Here is a 19,845-nt window from a genome sequence, read left to right as displayed (position 1 = left end):
ATTTGTGATAATATATCTGTAATTTTTTTAGCTTTCCTTTTTTTTTTCGTATGCACCTAGTTTGATGAGTATTCCTCTCATGTATGCTTTGTGTGCATTCCATAAAACAAAATCATCTACCTCTTTATTATCATTGATTTAGAAGTAGGAAAGTAGTTCCTTGTCTATTTGGGATTTATAATCTTGATTTGTAAGTAGGGCTGAATTTAGTCTCCATACAGAAAGGTTATTGGAGCATGGTGTTGTAAAGATTTCTGAGGTGAGCAGGGCATGGTCTGACCATGTGATGGAGCCAACTTTGATTCTAGATACTTGTTGCAAAGATCTTTTATCTGTTAATAGTAAATCAATCCGTGAATATGAGTTTTGGGAATGAGAGAAGTATGCATAATCTTTTTCTCTGCCATGGAGACATCTCCATGCATTGTAAAAATCTTCTGATTCTATGAAGGAAGATAGAGTTTGGGATTGTCTGCGTAATTTATTAGTGGAGTCTAAGTGTGTATTAATTACCTCATTAAAATCTCCGCAAATGACTAAAGTGCCCTGTCTTTGTAGTTTAATTTTGTTTGGTTTTTAAAATAGGCTTTATGCCCCTTATTTGGAGCGTATACATTTACTAATGTCATTAAAATATTGTCAATATTTGCAACTAATATAATATATCTACCTTGTTGAAGAAATTGAATCTCCATAGAGATGAACGTTTGTAAGGTCTATTAAGTCCCTTAACATTATAGGATGTTATGATGACCATTTTGGGTTTTATATATTTGCTCTGAGGTGGCTAGTGATGTTTCTATGTATTGTATGTACCAAGCACAGCACTGATCATCCCCTCCTAAGTCCGAGAGGGTATCTGGTTTCTGAGATGTATCTATCAATAGAAGGATTAATTGCATATCAAGAGAAGGAGAATGTAATTAGCATAGTAGTAACATGGAAAAGTAACAAGTAGAAAACAACAACAATAAAACAAAAACTGGTATGAATGTGCATAGCAGACTCATTATTCTGTGGAGTGTGTATTATACCTGAGATGTAGAGGCCATCTCTTCCCTGCTAAAGAAGAGGCTAGGGAGAAAAAAATTTAAAAAAATGAACAAAGGAACCAGTGTTCAAGTAGATGGGATTGTATACCATTCTGAGCAAATTTTGGTATGCCTTTCATTACGTACATGTTGCGATTCTCCTGGTACAGAGATGTTGCATGATGCCAGGACTTTTAGCCCATCATTAAGAGTCAGGATTGGGATTCATTTTCCTTGATAATTGGCTAAGATTTGTGTGGGGTATCCCCATTGGTATCTTATTTTATAGTTTAGTAAAGCTGCTGTAATGCGTTTAAATTCTTTGCGTTTTTGTGCAGTATAGGCTGATATATCTGAAAATATCGCACATTTTTGGTATGGAGCCAGAAGGGTTTCTTCATAGCTATCATGAGTGCTTCCTTGGCATGGAAAAAAGTATTCTAGCGATCACATCTCTGGGGATGGTATCTGGCAGATGTTTAGGTTTCAGCAATCTATGGGATCTATCTATAATGAGCTCAGATTGTGACATAGTTGGTAGAAGTGTTTTCAGTAGTCTCCCTAAGTAATTGGATAACTCAGGTGGGGTGACTGATTCAGGGATCCCCCTGAATTTTACATTATTTCTCCTTGCGCGGTCCTCCATGTCAGCCATTTTTTCTTTAATTTTTATGATTTCTTGTGATTGTGTCTCATATGAATCCATCAATTATGTGCTATTACACATTCTTGAATTTTCCTTTCTGTTGCATCAGTACGTTCTTCAAGATGAGTAACTTGTGTTTGAATAAAGTGTACTGATTTTTGAAGATCAGCTTGTATATCTTTATGAAGGGACAATAGCATCTGCTTCATTGTAAAAGCTGTGATAGGGGTGTCTGAAGCTGGCAGCTCCATCATTAAGTGTATTGGTTCAGTCAATTCTGTTATCTCAGCAGAAATGTGTGGTGATTTTTTTTACTTACTGGAGCCTTTGTACACGGTGAGAGTAGAGGCGAGGAAGCCGGTCTTTTACCCATTTCTTTCACTGGGGATATAGGGTCGGCTATGTCTGTCTCAGAGGCTGATGGGGATAGCGATGTGTCCTCCTGCTGTAGCTCCGACAGCTCCTGTGTTCCGGAGTCGGCACCATCTTGACTGGCTGATGTGTAGGGCTGTGGGGCTGAGAGTTTTCTTGGTCCCTTGGGGATTTTTTTCCCCTTCGTCATCATGGGAGAGAAGCGGTACAGAGCCGGGATCAGTTGCGGTATGTGACACAGCTGTCACTTATGCCGGGTGTCGCTGTGGGTTGCTTGATTACAGGGTGGGAGAGGAGCTCCTGTCTCAGGTGGCCATCTTCCCGCACGGCTTGGACACGCCCCCTGTAAGTAAATTTTTATCTCACAACAAGACCAAAAATATAACATGCCAAAACTGGCACACAATCTGTATCTGACCATGAACCAATCTTTATTACCTTCCGAGCAAACGCCCCAGAACCCACTCAATATAGTCAGAGACTGAACCCATTCCTGCTCAATGACCCTAAATTATTTGATTGAATAGACACTTCATTACACAGCTATTTCTTAGAAAACATCGCTTCTGCCCCCCTGGAGTTTCCAACTCACAATTCAAGCTTCTTATGTAAGTTACGACGGCAGCTAAACAAGTTATAGTGAAATCCTGGAAATCCCCCACCCTAAGTGTTGCGGCCATCAAAACCAGAATAACACAAGCCATGATACATGCAAAGGTGGAAGCCACAATTCTAGACAAGATTCCTAAATTTTTACGCATATGGAGCCCCTGGGTAGAGCGCTTCCTCCTGCCTAACTTTGATGAATCACTCCTTCTTCCTTGATTTGTATACTGCGCGCCAAGGACACTGTCAGTAGCCCTTTGTAGGCAGCACCTGAGGTCTGCTGCAAACTTGATGAATGCTCATGGAGTCATCGTTTCTGTTCCTCTTTCCCTCCCCTATCTTCCACCCCCGTCTGACCCCCCTCCAAACTTCCCCCTATTTCTTTCCTGCACCTGGGAGACAATACTCTGATTGGCTGGGACAACAATGTCATCTGTAGTCGACTCTTATATACCTGTTTCCGCTAGAATTATATAGACATTTGTAATGTGATCCTCATTCATTTTTTCTATGTCCTACTGCCACCTCAATGTCCAATGTACATTAACAAAGTCTCCCTGTTTGTAACGTTTGTAACATTATGGTTTATTGTTAATAAAATGCTTGAACAAGAAAACATCGCTTCTAAGATTTCACTGATATGCTAATGAGAAACACTGAAATTCACCATTTGAGTTGAATTTATTAGCATAGGCTCACAAATGAAAATTTAAAACTTTCTTTACAGTAATGCACTCCCTGCAATGAGGTAAACAATGCTCCACTGCCTGATCTATTTCCTTGTCCCTAAACACAACATAAGCAAAAATTGATGACCAAACTAGCAGAGGACTTACTTCAAACTCTAGAGAACTACAGAAGCCTTAGAATCCAGAGCCAAGCATGATTTATACATAATATATTCATAATAGGCCTGACTTGGATGGCAAAATAACTGTTGTAAAAAAATCATATATTGGCTTCCCCTAGCCTTATAACACCTCTGACAGACAATAAAGACTTCAATATAGTAATCAATTAGTCCCCAGCTAAGAGTAGACGACACTATGACCCTGCCAACTGTAGCAGAAGGTCTGGTACAAGGGTCATTCAAAGACAGACAGGAGCTAATGGTGGAAATCTAGACTATTCAAATGTGACAATGGACATATCTGCAACTTAAACACTCTTTTTTAGCATACATGTCTCCAAAAGCAACCTAGTACATCAACAAACCACATTTGTGAAAATAAGTGCTAAAGCAGACCAATACAACCACACATTTTCTACAAATTATATAACATATTTTCATCTTTATGTACCTTATCTTTCCCACATAAAGCTGCATGGGAGAAATTATTACCATATCCTCTCAATGACAAATAATGGTAAAGAGCTTGCATCTTTGTACATAGATGTTCTATTAGCACTAGGCTACAAGAGATGTTATAAAAGCTTCTTACACAATGGTACTGTACAATTAACAAAGAAGACTGTTTCCTTTCAAGAACACTTGGGTGTCTCTCACCACCCTCTGTTCATTAACCCCTCTCTATCCCTCCCCAGCACCACTCCAAATCTTTGACTTTCCCCATCTTCCACCTTTCACTTGCCTCTTTTTTTCTTGAAACATATAACAATATTTTTCTATTCATACTTGGTGTACAAGATATCCCCACACTTACCTCTTGTGCTATACTCTAGCTCAAGACTCCTCTCTTTTAAATACTCCTTATGAATAAAATAAACAATTTTCCATTGGTAACTTTGATACATTGGGGTTGATTTACTAAAGGCAAATAGTAAGTACATCGCAAGTGTATCTGCAGATGTACTTGAAATGCACTGCAAATGCAGTTGCTTTATATCTGAGGGGAAGCTCTGAAATGAGGCAAAGCTCTGCTGATTTCTTTCATCCAATCATGTGCAAGCAAAAATGCTGATTTTTTTCATTTCCTTTCATGTTCCCCTCAGATCTAGAGCAATTGCACTTTAAGTGCACTTGTAGTGCACAGCCTTTTTGCCTTTGGTAAATCAATCCCACTGTATCAAACACATTTTTTTTTTCCAAAAAAAAGAGGTGTTTATTGAAAACAAAACACACAGATTGATACAAGACAGAATAAAATTTCAAACGGGTTGAACATAGGGCATATGGCAAAACATATATCATACAGAAGAGCATGAAATCCAATGCAGAAATGAACAAATTGGATGAGTAAAACCACGACAAGGTTGTGCCTGCAATATTCCAGTGTGCTTGTCAAACGATTAGAGCAAGGAGGCACCAGGCGTTCTACATTAATGTCTCAAAGTATGGTGCTATGGAGGAAAGGAGGGTGCGTACAATATCTAAGCAGAAGTCCAAACTACAGGTTTGGGATAGTGGAGGTGGCGGAGAGCGTATATGGGAGTAAATTGTCATGGAAATCGCTAATGGGAAAGGAGATAAGATGTTGACATCATGCCTAATGCTCTGCGGAATAATTATCTGGAGCTTGTACAAGCATAAGAGAGGAGAAAAAAAAGAGGAAGGAGAGAAGCGCGAAGGAAAGAAAGAGAAAGAAAAGGGAAAGAGAAAAAAAAAAAGAAAAAAGAAAAAAAAAAGGGGGGGGGGGAGGGAAACACGGGGGTAGAAGGGAGCGAGGGAAGGGGTGACTGCAAAAATTATTTGATCATCAATACGGGTCATATCAGGTGCGGTAGAAGTCTAAATTAACATTAGTGTCAAATAAATGTGGGATGTACACGGAGGAGGGGGAGTATGTTGACCACCATCGGGTCAAATACAACTGAGTTACAACAGTAGTGAACCTAAGTCAATTCAAACAGGTTGGTCCATAAGAGATCGATATGCGGGGGTAGTCAGAAAATGAGTCCAACAGGCCCAAGTGTGGGAAAATTTTGTAGGGGTATCAAGTGCAGTCGCAATCAGTTCTTCCATAACTGCCGTTTTACCCACTCGGGTGAGCCAATCGCGTATAGAAGGGGGGCGTGTGGAACCCCACAGGACAGGGATGTAGAGTCTGGCTGCATTGATCATGTGCATAGCTAAGGATTTGAAATACTGCCCCCTGGAAAGGGAAGAGTGATGGAGGAGGAATTGAGCCGGAGAGAAATCCACAGGCAAGGTAGTTACAGACACCACTAGCCTGTGTACTTCTTGCCAAAACGGTTGCAGAACAGAGCAAGACCACCAGATGTAAAGGAATGATCCATCTGAGGTCCCACATCTCCAACAACTGTTGGGGAAAGCGGGGTTGAACCGATGAATTTTCCAAGGGGTTCGGTACCATCTCGAGGCTATTTTGTAGCCATTTTCCTGAGTCGAGACGTTGAGGGAGCATTTATGAGAATGCTTAAATACCCGGTCCCAGTCTAAGTCCAATAGGTTAGTTTCAAGATCTCTATTCCACGCTCGACATGATGGGAGGGAGTCATAAGTCCGATTCTCCAGTAGGAGGGGATAGATCTCCGAGATCAGGTGCTTTCGTGGTTCAGCTTTAGCACAGATAGCTTCAAAAGGGGTAAGAGAACGGCCCCAGTCGAAAGGGGGTTTCTGTGAAAGCAGATAGTGTCTAATCTGAAAATATACCCAAAAAGGGAAATTGCGGACACCCAGACTTTCAGTCAGTTCTCTGAGTGTTTTCACCTGGCCTTTGTGGAGAAAATGTTTCACCAAGATCTGTTTATGCGGCCAAAATTTCAGTAATAAGTCCTTGTGCATTCCTGGAGGGAAATCAGGATTGAGACGAATAGAGGTTAACGGGTTGGGTGTTTCGGAGATGGATGCAAATTTACAAGCCAAGCGAAAAGTTTTTAAGGTAGGCCCCACCAAAGGGTGAGTGATAAGGGTATGAGGCGTGTGCTGCGGCAGAAGCCAAGGAATCGATGCCAGGGGTAAGGGTGAGCACGCATCTTCTATATATATCCAGTCCTTGGAGGCAGTGTGAACATGCCAATCAACTACCCGGGAAAGGTGACATGCCCAGTAGTAGCGGTGAAGGTCAGGGAAGCCAATTCCACCTCTAAGCTTAGGAAGGGTCATTTGGGAGAAAGCAATGCGCGGACGCTTATGATGCCATAGGAATGATGAGCAAAGTCTTTTGCACGATATAAAAAAGACAAGGGGTAAATGAATTGGCAATGTTTGGAAGAGATATAGAAGGCGTGGAAGTATATTCATTTTGATTATTGCTGCCCTTCCAAACCAAGAGAAGGAAGGACGATGCCATTTATTAAGGTCTTCCTGCAGAGAGCGAAGAGCGGGAAGGAAATTTTTCACATAGAGGTCGTCCAGATTACGGGTAAGCTGAATACCAAGATAGGTTAAGGATTCCTTTTCCCAATGGAATGGGAATTGGAGCTCACATGAGGAGACAAGCTCAGCAGGCAGGGTAATGTTAAGGGCAGCAGACTTGGAGAAGTTAATTTTAAAATTCGATAAGAATCTGAAGAGGGCAAAATCCTTCAGTAGGTTGGGCAAGGTGATGTGAGGATCAGCAAGAAATAGGAGAATATCGTCTGTGTAGGCTGCGAGCTTGTAATCTTTGTCCGCTACCCTAATCCCCTTGATATCAGAATTCGAGCAAATTTTCCGTAGCAAAGGTTCAAGGGAGAGGACAAACAGGAGCGAAGAGAGGGGGCATCCTTGCCGTGTGCCATTCCTTAGATGAAAGGAATTCGATAAATGACCGTTCACCCTTACTCGAGCTGTCGGATCGGAGTATAGGGCCATTATGAAGTTAAGCATCCTCTCACCTAAACCCAGTGCTACTAGAGATGCCTTCAGGAAGTCCCACGCAATCCTATCGAAGGCCTTTTCTGCATCCAGGGAGAGAAAAAAACCAGGAGAGTTAGATTTATGGAGCCAATGGTTAAGGTTAAGGGCCTTAATGGTATTGTCCCTTGCTTCTCTCCCAGGGACAAAACCCACTTGGTCTAGGTTAATCAGGGAGGGGAGCAGGGGAAGAAGACGATTAGCGATGATCTTCGCAAATAACTTGATGTCCACATTCAGCAAGGAAATGGGTCTGTAATTAGAGACCTGGGTGGTATCTTTCCCACTTTTAGGGATAACTGTGATGTGAGCCTCCAAAAGGCGGTGTTGCGATCGGGAAGGATGAGAGAGAGTATTAAAAGCCAAAAGAAATGGGACACTCAGGATATCCAGGAAAGATTTGTAGTAAGCTACTGTAAAACCATCAGGGCCCGGACTCTTACCCGGTTTCATCTGTTTTGTCGCGGACTGAAGCTCAGTTAAGGTCAGGTCCCCTTCCATAGCCTGAACCAGATCTTCGGAGAGGGCCGCAGGACCGTAAAGGCGAAGGAATTCGGAGATCAAGGAGGTTCTGGACCTGTCTGTATGTATAGGGGGACGTTCCGGAGAGAGATTGTATAAATCTCTATAGAAGCGTTCAAAGTGGGAGGCAATATCGGGGTCAGATGTAGCCTCGGTGCCATCAGAGCCCCTGATTTTATGTACTGTCATGCTGGCTCGTTTCTCACGAAGCGCTCTAGCTAGAAATTTCCCGCTCTTATTTGCGAATTCGTAGTACAGTTTTTGTGAAAGAATGTATTTTTTCCTAACAACCTTACCCAATTCCGTAAGAAGTTGTGAGCGAGTATTCGTAAGGTCTGCAAGGGTCGACGCAGCCAGAGTCCGCTTATGCGCTCTCTCCAAGGAGTGAATCCTGTCTGTGAGGAGTCTCAGGCGCTCCTGCTTGGCTCTCTTACGTCTCGACGCAGTAGCCATGAGGATACCCCGTATAACACACTTATGAGCTTCCCACTGCGTGAGGGGAGAGGTGTCTGATGAGCTATTCAAAGAGAAATATTCAATCATCTTAGAGCGGATCTCTTGTTCAATAGCAGCGTCCGCTAGAAGGGAAGCATCCAGACGCCAATATGTTGAGCGTGAGTGAGCAGTGGGGAACCGTAGAGACATAGTGATGGGATGGTGATCTGAGAGAGTCATCGGTTCTATGGTAGCAGCATGGAGGAATGGGAGATCTGATTGCGACAGAAAAAAGTAGTCTATCCTAGAGTATTTGTTGTGTGGCGGAGAGAAAAAAGTGTAGTCCTTGACGGTAGGGTTAAGGATACGCCAGGAGTCGTGTAGTTGCAAGAGCTGTAGTTGTATGCGTATTTGCTTAAGAGCCTTGTAAGGCTAAAAAGAACATCCCGAAGAGGAATCTAACAGAGGGCTCAAAGGAGCATTCAAATCACCTCCCAGTATCAGCATCCCCGATTGAAAAGCCGCTAAAGTGGAGGTGAGTGAACGCATAAAAAGGACCTGTTTAATATTGGGCGCATATACGTTAGCAAGTGTGATTGGTCTGTTGGCAAAGACTCCCTTTATAAGCAGATATCTACTTTCGGGGTCCGCCAGGGAATCTGTTATTTGGAACGGAAGGTGCCTGGCGAACAATATGGCCACCCCCTTTGATTTAGCTAGAGGGTTAGTGGCATGGAGGACCGTAGGAAAGTGGAAATGATATAACTTGGGAATGGAGTCTTGCCGAAAGTGCGTCTCTTGCAGAAAGACCACATCTGCTTTCTGTTTGTGTAAATAGGAAAGAAGCATGGAACGTTTTTCCGGTGTGTTCAAACCCTTTATGTTTAGTGAGAGGATTTTCAAAGACAAATGACCCGACATTGAGGTGGAAGAGAGCATGATTGCTATCTAGTGTCGTCTAAGTCAGATGTAATGGTGTACTATGGATCAGGAGGGGGGGGGGGGAAGGAGGAGGGGAGAAGGGGAAAAAAAAAGGGGGGGGGGAAAGTAGAAGGAGAAAGAAAAGAAAACAGGAGTATGAGAACAGAAAAAGAGGAAAATAGGCAATAGACGGCTTGGGCAACAGACCCGCTGTTCCACGTGAGAAGAGAAAAAAAAAAAAAAAAGAAAGGAAGTTCAGGAAGAAAAAGAGAGAAGCACGAGAAAAAAAAGGAGAGACCAGAAAAGAGATAATAATAGTAGCCGAATAGAGGAATCAGTATAAGCTCACTGAGCTCACTGTGTGGGGGTCAAAGTCGACGTAGAACTAGGAAGTGAACCATTGCCGGCCGGCAGCCCTCTGTGAGCAATAATGTAGAGGGAAAAAGGAAGGATGCGGGGTACGAAGGGTGCAAATAGTGTCGGGAGTCCTATAGATTAAATAACCAGAAAATGACCACCTGTCCTCTGCGGGGGAAGAAATGTAACGTAACGCTCAAAGGGTGAGAACTGGGAGAATGGGCATAGGCGCAATATGAGTGGGGGGCCGCGAAACGAGGAGCAACATTACACTATGTGTATAAAAAGTGCACGGACGCTTATAAACCAGGATAGCCTATACTAGTGTGAGATCAAGACTGGTTAGGGACTCAGCATTATGAGTAGAGTAGTGAGGGGCCCTCACAAATATTACAGGCAAACCGTATCATAAGGCGTAAGGAAAACGAGACATCAATAGCAAAACAGGTGAAATCGTGTCATAACAGGCTTAACACACATAAACCCCTAAGCAACCACCGGTGAGCGACTAAGCTTCTTAGGATCAAAACCAGGCATGCAAGCTTAAAATCTGAAATGCGCTAGCTGATATGCATATATATATATACACATATATATACACATACACCTACAAATACATATATTAAAAAAACCCAAAAAAACCCACACACCCATAGAACAAAATGACCTCTAAATCCTCCGAGTAGGAGGGGGGACGAGCATCACCTCTCCCAATTCAGCATAGTAAAGGGGACGAGGAGGCGAAAGGGGGATGTGTACGAGGGTGATCGAGGGCGTGATAGTCCTCAGGTGAACCTCGTCAGTCAAAGTAATAGGTAAGGACAACCCGGAGAGAAAAAAGGAGGACTCAAATCCGGGTGAACTATCTAGTGGCAGAGGGAGGCGATGCTCATCCACACAGCTAAACTCCATGTACAGTAATGGCCGCTACCAACCCCTATAACGCTACTGCCCATCCCAGCATGCAGTAACCATATCCCCTCAAACCGCCCCCCCGAGAGAGAAATTAGGCCACTGACACAATCCCACAAAGAGAATACATTACAAATTAGGCAGAGGCTTCATCCGAAGGACCAAGATGTTCCGGGCAGTCCAAGGTGTAGGGGGAGCGAACAGCGTAATACTGAGCAGTCTCTTGCAGGCCGCAGGACATCTTCAGGGACGTAAGAGTGAAGCTCATTTAATACCAGAAGGACGGAGCTGAAGGATGGAAGTCTTCCAGAATGCAGACGGATGGTCAGAGGGCCCAGGAGGCTGTGAAGAGGCGCAGGTCAAGAAACAGCGGGGGGCGGAGAGACTGCCATGGGAAGCTGAGTGTGTCTGAGCGACAACCTGGATGGATCCAAAAAAAACTGTTCCCCAATGTGGGGGGTGGAACCGGTTTGCATGCGGTCAATGTCCGTTCCCATATCATGTAGGGAGAAGTGAGGAGGCCCTTTAAGTGTATACAGGGCCATAACTGTATGTAAGTTCTGTAGAGCAGAGGATGCCATCCTGGTGGATAAGAGGTATGTGTCGCAAAGTATAAGTTCAGCAGGCAATGATCAGTGCGCGAAGAAGTAACTGGAACTTTCGTGGCAAAACTGTAAGAAAGCGTTCGTGGAAGTGGCAAAATATAGGAACCTGGCGAAAACATGCGCCGGAAAGGCATTGCTGTGTGGGGATTCCAGACTATTAGATTTCGCGCCGCGGCTTCCTATGTGCAGGAGAGGCCGTCGGGCTGAGGATGGCTGTTGCGCCCCCTGTGGGGAGTCTCGGAGGAGTCGTCGGAGGCATCCGACCTCTACGGTTAGATTGAGCATGCCAATCCATAGCACTGTCCACCGATCCCGGGTCCTGAACTGGTGGCAATCTTATGGAGCTGTACCAGTCAGGTAGGTCAATCAGAGGTATGTCCAGGGAGGAACAAAACAATGGCAATTCTTCAGGGGATCTCAGGTTGCATGATTGTCCGTTAGCTTGTACAGAGAGGCAGAACGGGAACCTCCATCTATAAGTGATGTTACGTGATCGGAGCATGTCCAGAAGGGGACGTAATGCACGGCGTTGTTGTAGGGTAATGCTGGATAAGTCTTGAAACAGTTGTAATTCTGCAATAATGGTGTGACCCTCCTGCGCTCCAAATGTGTATTAAAACAAATTAAAATAATAAATGAACCCCAAACAGCTGCTAACATTAAATCATATACCAATGATCAAGTGAATATAAACCATAAAATGTTGCGCTACATTCAAACCAATTAAAGTAAATGTGGAATTCAATATCTCAAATAAAATAATAGCAATAATAATATATATAATAGAAAATGTGCTAGGTGATAACACAAAAATGATAGCAAAGCACAAACTTAAATCAATACGCATGTGCATGAAAAATGCACATACATATATTACATCACACGTGCAAATATGTGAAGTGAAATATGTCTAAATAATACACGCAAACTCAAAGTCCAATAATGGAATATTAAAGGTGAAAAAAAGTCCAATAATGGAAAAAGGTGAAAAAATATTTTGGTAAACTGTGTTTCCAATATGCTGTAAAGTGACCACAGGTGAAAACAAAACGTGCAGGTATCTGGGTGTAGATAGAGCTTGTGAATCCAACCACCTTCTGGATTAGCCTCTCACCTCATCACTTCGACCCTTGCGGGTCAAAGAGCAATATGGATCCCTCTCACAGATCCTCCAGGCACCAAAGCACTCCAGAAACCACTTCTCAGGATATAATATTCCCACTCAGCTCTTCTCCAGGTATAGATGAAATGTCACTTTCCCGGAACAAAACAGAGGGATCCTCCCATAGTGTAGTATGTTTATTATACCATAGGAACATCAAAAATTAAAAATGCACTTACGTAGCAGCCAGTCCACATTAAACCCTCATGCTCTCAAATGAGGATATGTGTATGTAAGTTGGGTGTACGTGGACTGTGTATGTGGACTGGCTGCTACGTAAGTGCATTTTTAATTTTTGATGTTCCTATGGTATAATAAACATACTACACTATGGGAGGATCCCTCTGTTTTGTTCCGGGAAAGTGACATTTCATCTATACCTGGAGAAGAGCTGAGTGGGAATATTATATCCTGAGAAGTGGTTTCTGGAGTGCTTTGGTGCCTGGAGGATCTGTGAGAGGGATCCATATTGCTCTTTGACCCGCAAGGGTCGAAGTGATGAGGTGAGAGGCTAATCCAGAAGGTGGTTGGATTCACAAGCTCTATCTACACCCAGATACCTGCACGTTTTGTTTTCACCTGTGGTCACTTTACAGCATATTGGAAACACAGTTTACCAAAATATTTTTTCACCTTTTTCCATTATTGGACTTTTTTTCACCTTTAATATTCCATTATTGGACTTTGAGTTTGCGTGTATTATTTAGACATATTTCACTTCACATATTTGCACGTGTGATGTAATATATGTATGTGCATTTTTCATGCACATGCGTATTGATTTAAGTTTGTGCTTTGCTATCATTTTTGTGTTATCACCTAGCACATTTTCTATTATATATATTATTATTGCTATTATTTTATTTGAGATATTGAATTCCACATTTACTTTAATTGGTTTGAATGTAGCGCAACATTTTATGGTTTATAGTTGTAATTCTGCGCCTTCATATGAAAGATGCCTTCTGTCTCTAGCACATCTGAGGATATCCTCTTTGAGCGGGAAACTTACAAGGCAACAAATGACATCCCTGGGTGGGTCTGAGTCTCCCCTCCTAGGGCGGGTCGCTCTGTGTACACGTTCGATGTCGATTGGGGTTGCTGGTGGGCGACCAAGGAAGTCATTAAATATGGCCATTACCGCTTTGGGGATATCGTTAGTTTCCACTGATTCTGGGAGACTGCGGATTCTAATGTTATGTCTGCGGCCACGGTTGTCTAGATCCTCAACATGTCTGCAAAGTTCTCTGATAGTAGAAGTGTGCCTCACTGATTTTTGTCGTATGTCTAAAATGGCAGATTTGTTTTGCCTGGAGGTGGACTCCACCTGCTCCATTCGTGAGCCCATGGCCCTTATATCCTCCAGTAAATCTCCAAGGGCATTAGTGAGCGTGGCAGTCAGGGTGGCCTTTATGTCTGCTGCCACTGCATGAAGATCCCTTAAGGACAGGGACTGGGATGCAGGATGGATGTCATGGTGAGGCACTGTGTCCGGAGCAGCCGACAAGGCAGAGCAGGAGGGATCTGCTATATCAGTGGCAGCAGAGGGAGGGGGAGAGGGGGATGCAGAGGGAGAAGGAGATGGCTGCGGCCCTTCCCTCTGCTGCTGGGAGCGGAAGAGCTCCTGTATATGCCGCCCCTGCGCTCCCTGGCTCTGTGGGGATCGTGATCGGGCACCGGCTGATGTCCGGTCCGACTTCCCCATAGTGAGACAGCACTCACTCACCCCGCTCCTCCGTAAGGCTGTGTAGAGGGATCCGGCCGGCGGGAGCTCTCTTTCTAAGCGGCCATCATCCAGCCGCGGCAGACCACGCCCCCCAAACACATTTTTAACTTTAAGATTTTCGTAACAAAAAAACCTTTAAGGTTAACTTAGCCCAGCCCTATATATCTGTTTCAATATTTTATGAAGAATTACACAGTGATATGGTTGTAAACCTTATTTGCTTGTAGGCAGGCACAGTCTGCTTTCTCCACTGGAGATGGCACTCAACCACTGCAGCATTGTTCAGAAGGAACAGAATTCCTCTATGGTTTCCTGGGTCACTGAGGAAGCTATCCAATTGGATGCTGCTGCCCCATATGACTCTAGTGACCATTTTGAATCTGACAGAGTGTTTTTAAGACCCTGGCTCCTGGGTTTGGCACGCATTTTGCACTGTAGGGTCAGGTCACCTGTCTGTCAGGGACAGTGACTAGTAGTAGAGAAAGCTTCCAGATGAGTAGGGAAAGGGTAGGGACATGCATCCTTCCTGGAATCTTCCCACTTGGACCTGCTAGGCCACATTCTGACCCTCAAGACAGATGGTGTAGGCACATCCAAGACCTGCTCTGCTACACATTGCTGTTGCATTCTGTGAGTGTTTCTGGCTGGGTTTCTTCCCTCTGGCTGTTTGTGAAGTTCAAACTTAAAATTCAATACAAGTTCTGTTTCCTGCAACTGGATTCTGAGTGTTTACTGTTGTCGCACCATGCTGCACCTCTCCACACCATGCTGCACCTCCCCACACACTGAAAAGAATACATACAAGAAGTGTTTAAACACCAGATTTTCTGTGGTAGGAAAAAAGTATGTTGAATTCAAAATTATAAAATTGTGCCACTTTCATGTATATTTCATGTGCATTGTTAAATAAAGACTAGTTAAAAAAATAAATATATAACAAGCAATATAGTATGTAGACTTTCATGATGGCTTTATGTTGGGTTGAGACATAGGGTTTCTGGTGTTCAGGACTCACTACAGCATTTGGTGTCAGTCAACCCTCTGTGGTGTTTCTGGTGATCTGTCTACTGTAGACTTGGCAAGGGGTTGACAAAATCTGTGATGAGGTCTTTGCAGAAGAGGACAGAGTTTGGGTTTGAGGGTCACGTCTGGCTGCAAATCTGATCAGTATGCAACAGAAAACTTTCTGTAGCTGGTAATGATGCTGGAAAACAGTATTGTCTTTCCAGATGATAATATAGAATAAGTGAACAGTGCATGCGCGGCCGCCGGGATCGGATGTCCCGGCACTAGCTCCGCACATCCCCGGCGCCGACAGTATCGAGGCTAAAGTTGATGCGACAGTCCAAAGTGTCTCCCAAAATTCTAACATGATCACCGACTTGCAAGATCGCCTGGAGGAAGCATACTCTAAAATTGATGATCTGGAGAATCGGGCCAGGCGATACAATTTTCACATTCGAGGACTCCCTGAGTCGGTTAAGGAGCTCACTAGCTGCGCACACACCCTCATGCGGTCTGCTTTGCCCGACATTGATGACCTTCATCTTGAGATAGATCACATTCACAGGGCATTGATCCCCCCCCAGCAAGGGGGGCCTCCTAGAGATATCATCGTCAAGCCTCATTTTTTCCAGGTCAAGGAAGCAGTTATGCTGTATGGCAGGGAGAACCCGGATCTAGAGCTCAAGGGGTACAAGATACAAATCTTTGCTGATTTTTCTCCGGCCACTATCCAGAAGCGGTGATCCCTCAAGCCACTACTCTCTCACTTGGTTCAAAAGGGCATTAGATATCGTTGGGCCTACCCTTTTCGTCTGCAGTTCACTCTTAATGGAAAGTCCTATGGGTTTGCTACATTCCAGGATGGCGAGGAGTTGCTGCTTCAGCTGGGTATTATCTCTCGCAGTCCGGCATCCCATTCTCCTACGGGATCGGCTCCTCAACCTCCGCTGCTCCAGCCATTGTGGACTACACCATCATCTAAGAAGAAGGGGTCTCGGAACCCACCTGGGAAGATCTCTTGAACTTCCGTGTCCATTTGGGGACTTTTCATTGTGATATGTTGATTGGTGGTGGCCTCTTTGTGGCTCCTAAGAGCGTTGGCCGCTGCTGCTGTGTTGGCAGGGGGGCTGGGGGCGGGACTTGCGGTGTTCATTGCATCTGTTTGCTGAATACCATTTCAAGCGGTTTTATTATTTTGTTTTTATATTTCAATGCACTGTGCTTTTGATTTATTGCTGATGGGTTACAGTTGCTGTCGGTGCCAGAGAGTGTCTTTGCGCTCTCCCTGATTGGAAGACTCTTCCCCAAGATCGTTTCTCTGGGCAGATCCATTCCACCACAGGGCTATTGCTCTGTATTTCCTGGTACATTGTTTGATTCATTTATACAGTATTGTTTTGTGTACCGCGGTTACTTGACATTCGGACATTTGTGTTCTGTATGTCTCCTCCTCTTTCTTCCCTTTTTCTCCGATTTTTCTTTCTTTGTTTTTCTCTATTTTTCTCTGGGGTCAGCTGGCAACATTTAAGGACTCTTAGGGACCTTATCACTTCTTGGAAACGAGGGGTCTCTATCCTGATTAGCTCCTTAATTACTTATAATGTCTTCCCTACGGTCAACTAGAGGAGAGATTAGTCTAATTTCTCACAATGTCCAGGGGCTTAATTCCCCATCCAAATGCATACGGGCTTTTACCTCGTACCACTCCCTTGGAGCAGATATAGTTGCCTTACAGGAGACACATTTTCCCCCCTCCTTCTCTCCACGCTATATCCACAAAAATTACCCTCTCTGCTTTTTTGCTAATGCTACAGAGAAAGAACGGGGGGTGGCCCTTTGCTTTTCTCGCCGATTGTCCTTTAATCTAAAATTATCCGGGACAGGGAGGGGCGATATCTTCTGGTGAAAGGGCACTTGGGAGGAAACCTTATCACTTTTCTAATTTATTACACCCCAAATACCAATCAGGTGGAATTTTTCCAGTCCCTGCTATGCACTCTGGCAGGAGAATTTGAGGGTGACATTATTCTGGCTGGTGACTCTAATCTAGCATTGGACCAGTCTCTGGATTGTTCCCAAACCGTCACGCTTCAGCCTCCTTCTAGACGGAGCCATAAGTTGGCTCAGCTCTTATACCGCTATGACTTTATTGATGCATGGAGGGAGGCTAATCCTACTTCCCGAGACTACTCCCACTACTCCAGGGCTCATAATAGTTATTCCCGCATTGATCATATTTTTCTTCATACACATTCACTCCCCAAACTTGTTACTGATAAAATCTTTTCCACGCCCTGGTCTGACCACGACCCAGTTTCTATAACCTTGTCATCCGAGACACCTGGTAAGACGGCTTTTCATTCGCGTCTTAATGACTCTATTTTGGGTAACCCCTCTCATTGTTGGGAGATTTCCTCACACCTACAGATGTTTTTTGATTTTAATAAAGCAGAGGACACGAACCCGGCGATTAATTGGGTAGCTCATAAGGCCTCAGTCAGGGGACTTATTATTCAACTTTCTTCTCATCTAAAAAAAGCCCGAAATTACCTACTTGCTACTAAAACTCAGTCATACACTGACCTGGTTGCTCAACATAAGCAAAATCCCAGTCCTGATTTGTTACTTAAACTTGACCGGGCCCGACTGGAACTTAATTTGTGTCTTACTACCACTGCTGACAAACAACTTCGTTGGTCTAATCATACATTTTTTACTTGGAGAGACAGACCTGGCACCCTGTTAGCACGCAAGCTGACTCCCAGACATTCCCAGACTGCCCTCCCCAAACTCAGACTGGATAACGGTTCGTTATCCCAGGACCCTGGTAAGATCCTCCACAAATGTCATTCTTTTTATACTCAACTTTATAGCTCGCCCAAAGGGGGTTCATCCTCTTCTCAAGATACTTTTTTGGAGGCTATTTCACTTCCCCCCCTCCAGGAGGCCCACAGGGAGATGATGGAACGGCCTATCTCCTGTGAAGAAATTGGGAATGCGGTGAAATCACTTGCCTCTCGTAAGGCCCCGGGACCGGATGGTCTTCCCAGTAATTACTATAAAGCTTTCCCTGATATTCTGACGCCCCATATGGCCCTGTACTTTAATTATTTGCAGGATGGAGGAATGGTACTCCCAGATGAAAATAAGGCATTCATCAGTGTCATTCCTAAGCCTCTTAAGGATGCCGCTATGGTCTCCAATTACCGTCCTATTTCTTTAATTAATTGTGATTTGAAGATCCTTACTAAAATCCTGGCCCTACGTCTTCTTGGCCCTATATATTCATGATGACCAATCAGGATTCATAAGCGGTCAGCTGTGCAGTCCAATTGGGATGGATCTCCACAGAGGGAAATTCTACTACTGTCACTGGATACTGTCACTTCAGAAGGCATTCGACAGTCTGTCCTGGGACTATTCGTTTCGAACGTTAGACAAATTTGGGTTTGGCCCTTATTTTACGACGCTGTTGCGGGCCCTCTATTCTACTCCGTCCGCTCAAGTTTCTATTCGTGGATATAAATCAGTCCCTTTTTCGATAGAACGAGGGACTAGACAGGGATGTCCTCTTTCTCCATTGCTCTTTGCGTTGGCAATGGAACCACTTGCGATTGCTATTCGCGCTGATCCCACTATCTCGAGTGTTAACTGTGGTCAACTGGGTCATAAATGTGCCCTATTTGCTGATGATGTTCTTATGTTCATATCTAATAATCGAACGTCTCTACCTGGTCTCTTCCATTTGTTTTATCGGTTTTCTGAGGCCTCCGGTCTTACGCTCAACTCATCTAAAACGGTTGCTTTAAATATCTCGTTACCTGATTCAGAGGTTCGTTACTCCCCTATCTGGGGATTCTCCTCACAAAATCTATATCGACGTTATACAAGGACAACTATCTCCCGCTTTTCAAACGACTTAAAAATGACTTACTAGACTGGCAGGATCTCTCACTTTCCTGGTTCGATAGAATTAATTCTATTAAAATGACCTTTCTACCAAGATTATTGTACTATTTCAGGACGCTAACAATCATGATCCCCAAATGGGAACTGTTATTACTACAAGCAGCAGTCTCTAGATTTGTGTGGAAGGGAAAACACCCTAGGCTTAATAAATCTACCTTATTTTCTTTGAAGAGGCATGGCGGTTTGGGACTCCCTAATCTTTTAGCATACTTTCAGGCAGCCCAAATAGCACAGCTATCGTGTACTATGGCCAGGGGATATGTCCCCGAATGGGTTGGGATTGAGGCCCTTTCGTGCCATCCATATGCTATTGGTACTCTCATGTGGCTTCCCAGTGGATTGCGTCCTCCTGTTCTGTGTCCTAATCTATCCTACTCATTATCAGTGTGGGATAGATGGCGAGCTCATAAACCTTTCTCTTCTCCGCATACCCCGTTGGCCCGGTGTTTGGTAATCCTGAGTTTGCCCTGGGTCTATCTTTCGTGAGGTTCCAGTGGTGGATTAATAAGGGGTTGTTATCAGAGACTATTTAGATGGGGTTCATCCTCGGTCTTCTCATTATTTTGTGACTAATTATAAGATGCCTCGTGGAGAAATATTCCGCTATCACCAACTTCACTCTTTTATCAATAGCAAGCTTAGATTACTCATAGAACCTTGTGCACTTACTTCTCTCGAGGTCTCCTGTGGGGCAAGTGGGATGATGCGTGGTCGTTTATCCATTATTTATGCTTCATTGGTTGATCCCCTCACTAAATTATCCTACATGACCCAATGGGAGCGGGATTTAAATAGTTCCTTAGATTTAGATACTTGG

The sequence above is a fragment of the Staurois parvus genome, unplaced genomic scaffold, assembly GCF_062004578.1.
Source record: "Staurois parvus isolate SC_StPar_1 unplaced genomic scaffold, SC_StPar_1.0 ptg000232l, whole genome shotgun sequence".
Lineage (NCBI taxonomy): Eukaryota > Metazoa > Chordata > Amphibia > Anura > Ranidae > Staurois > Staurois parvus.
Note: the sequence above shows the minus strand (reverse complement) of the source record.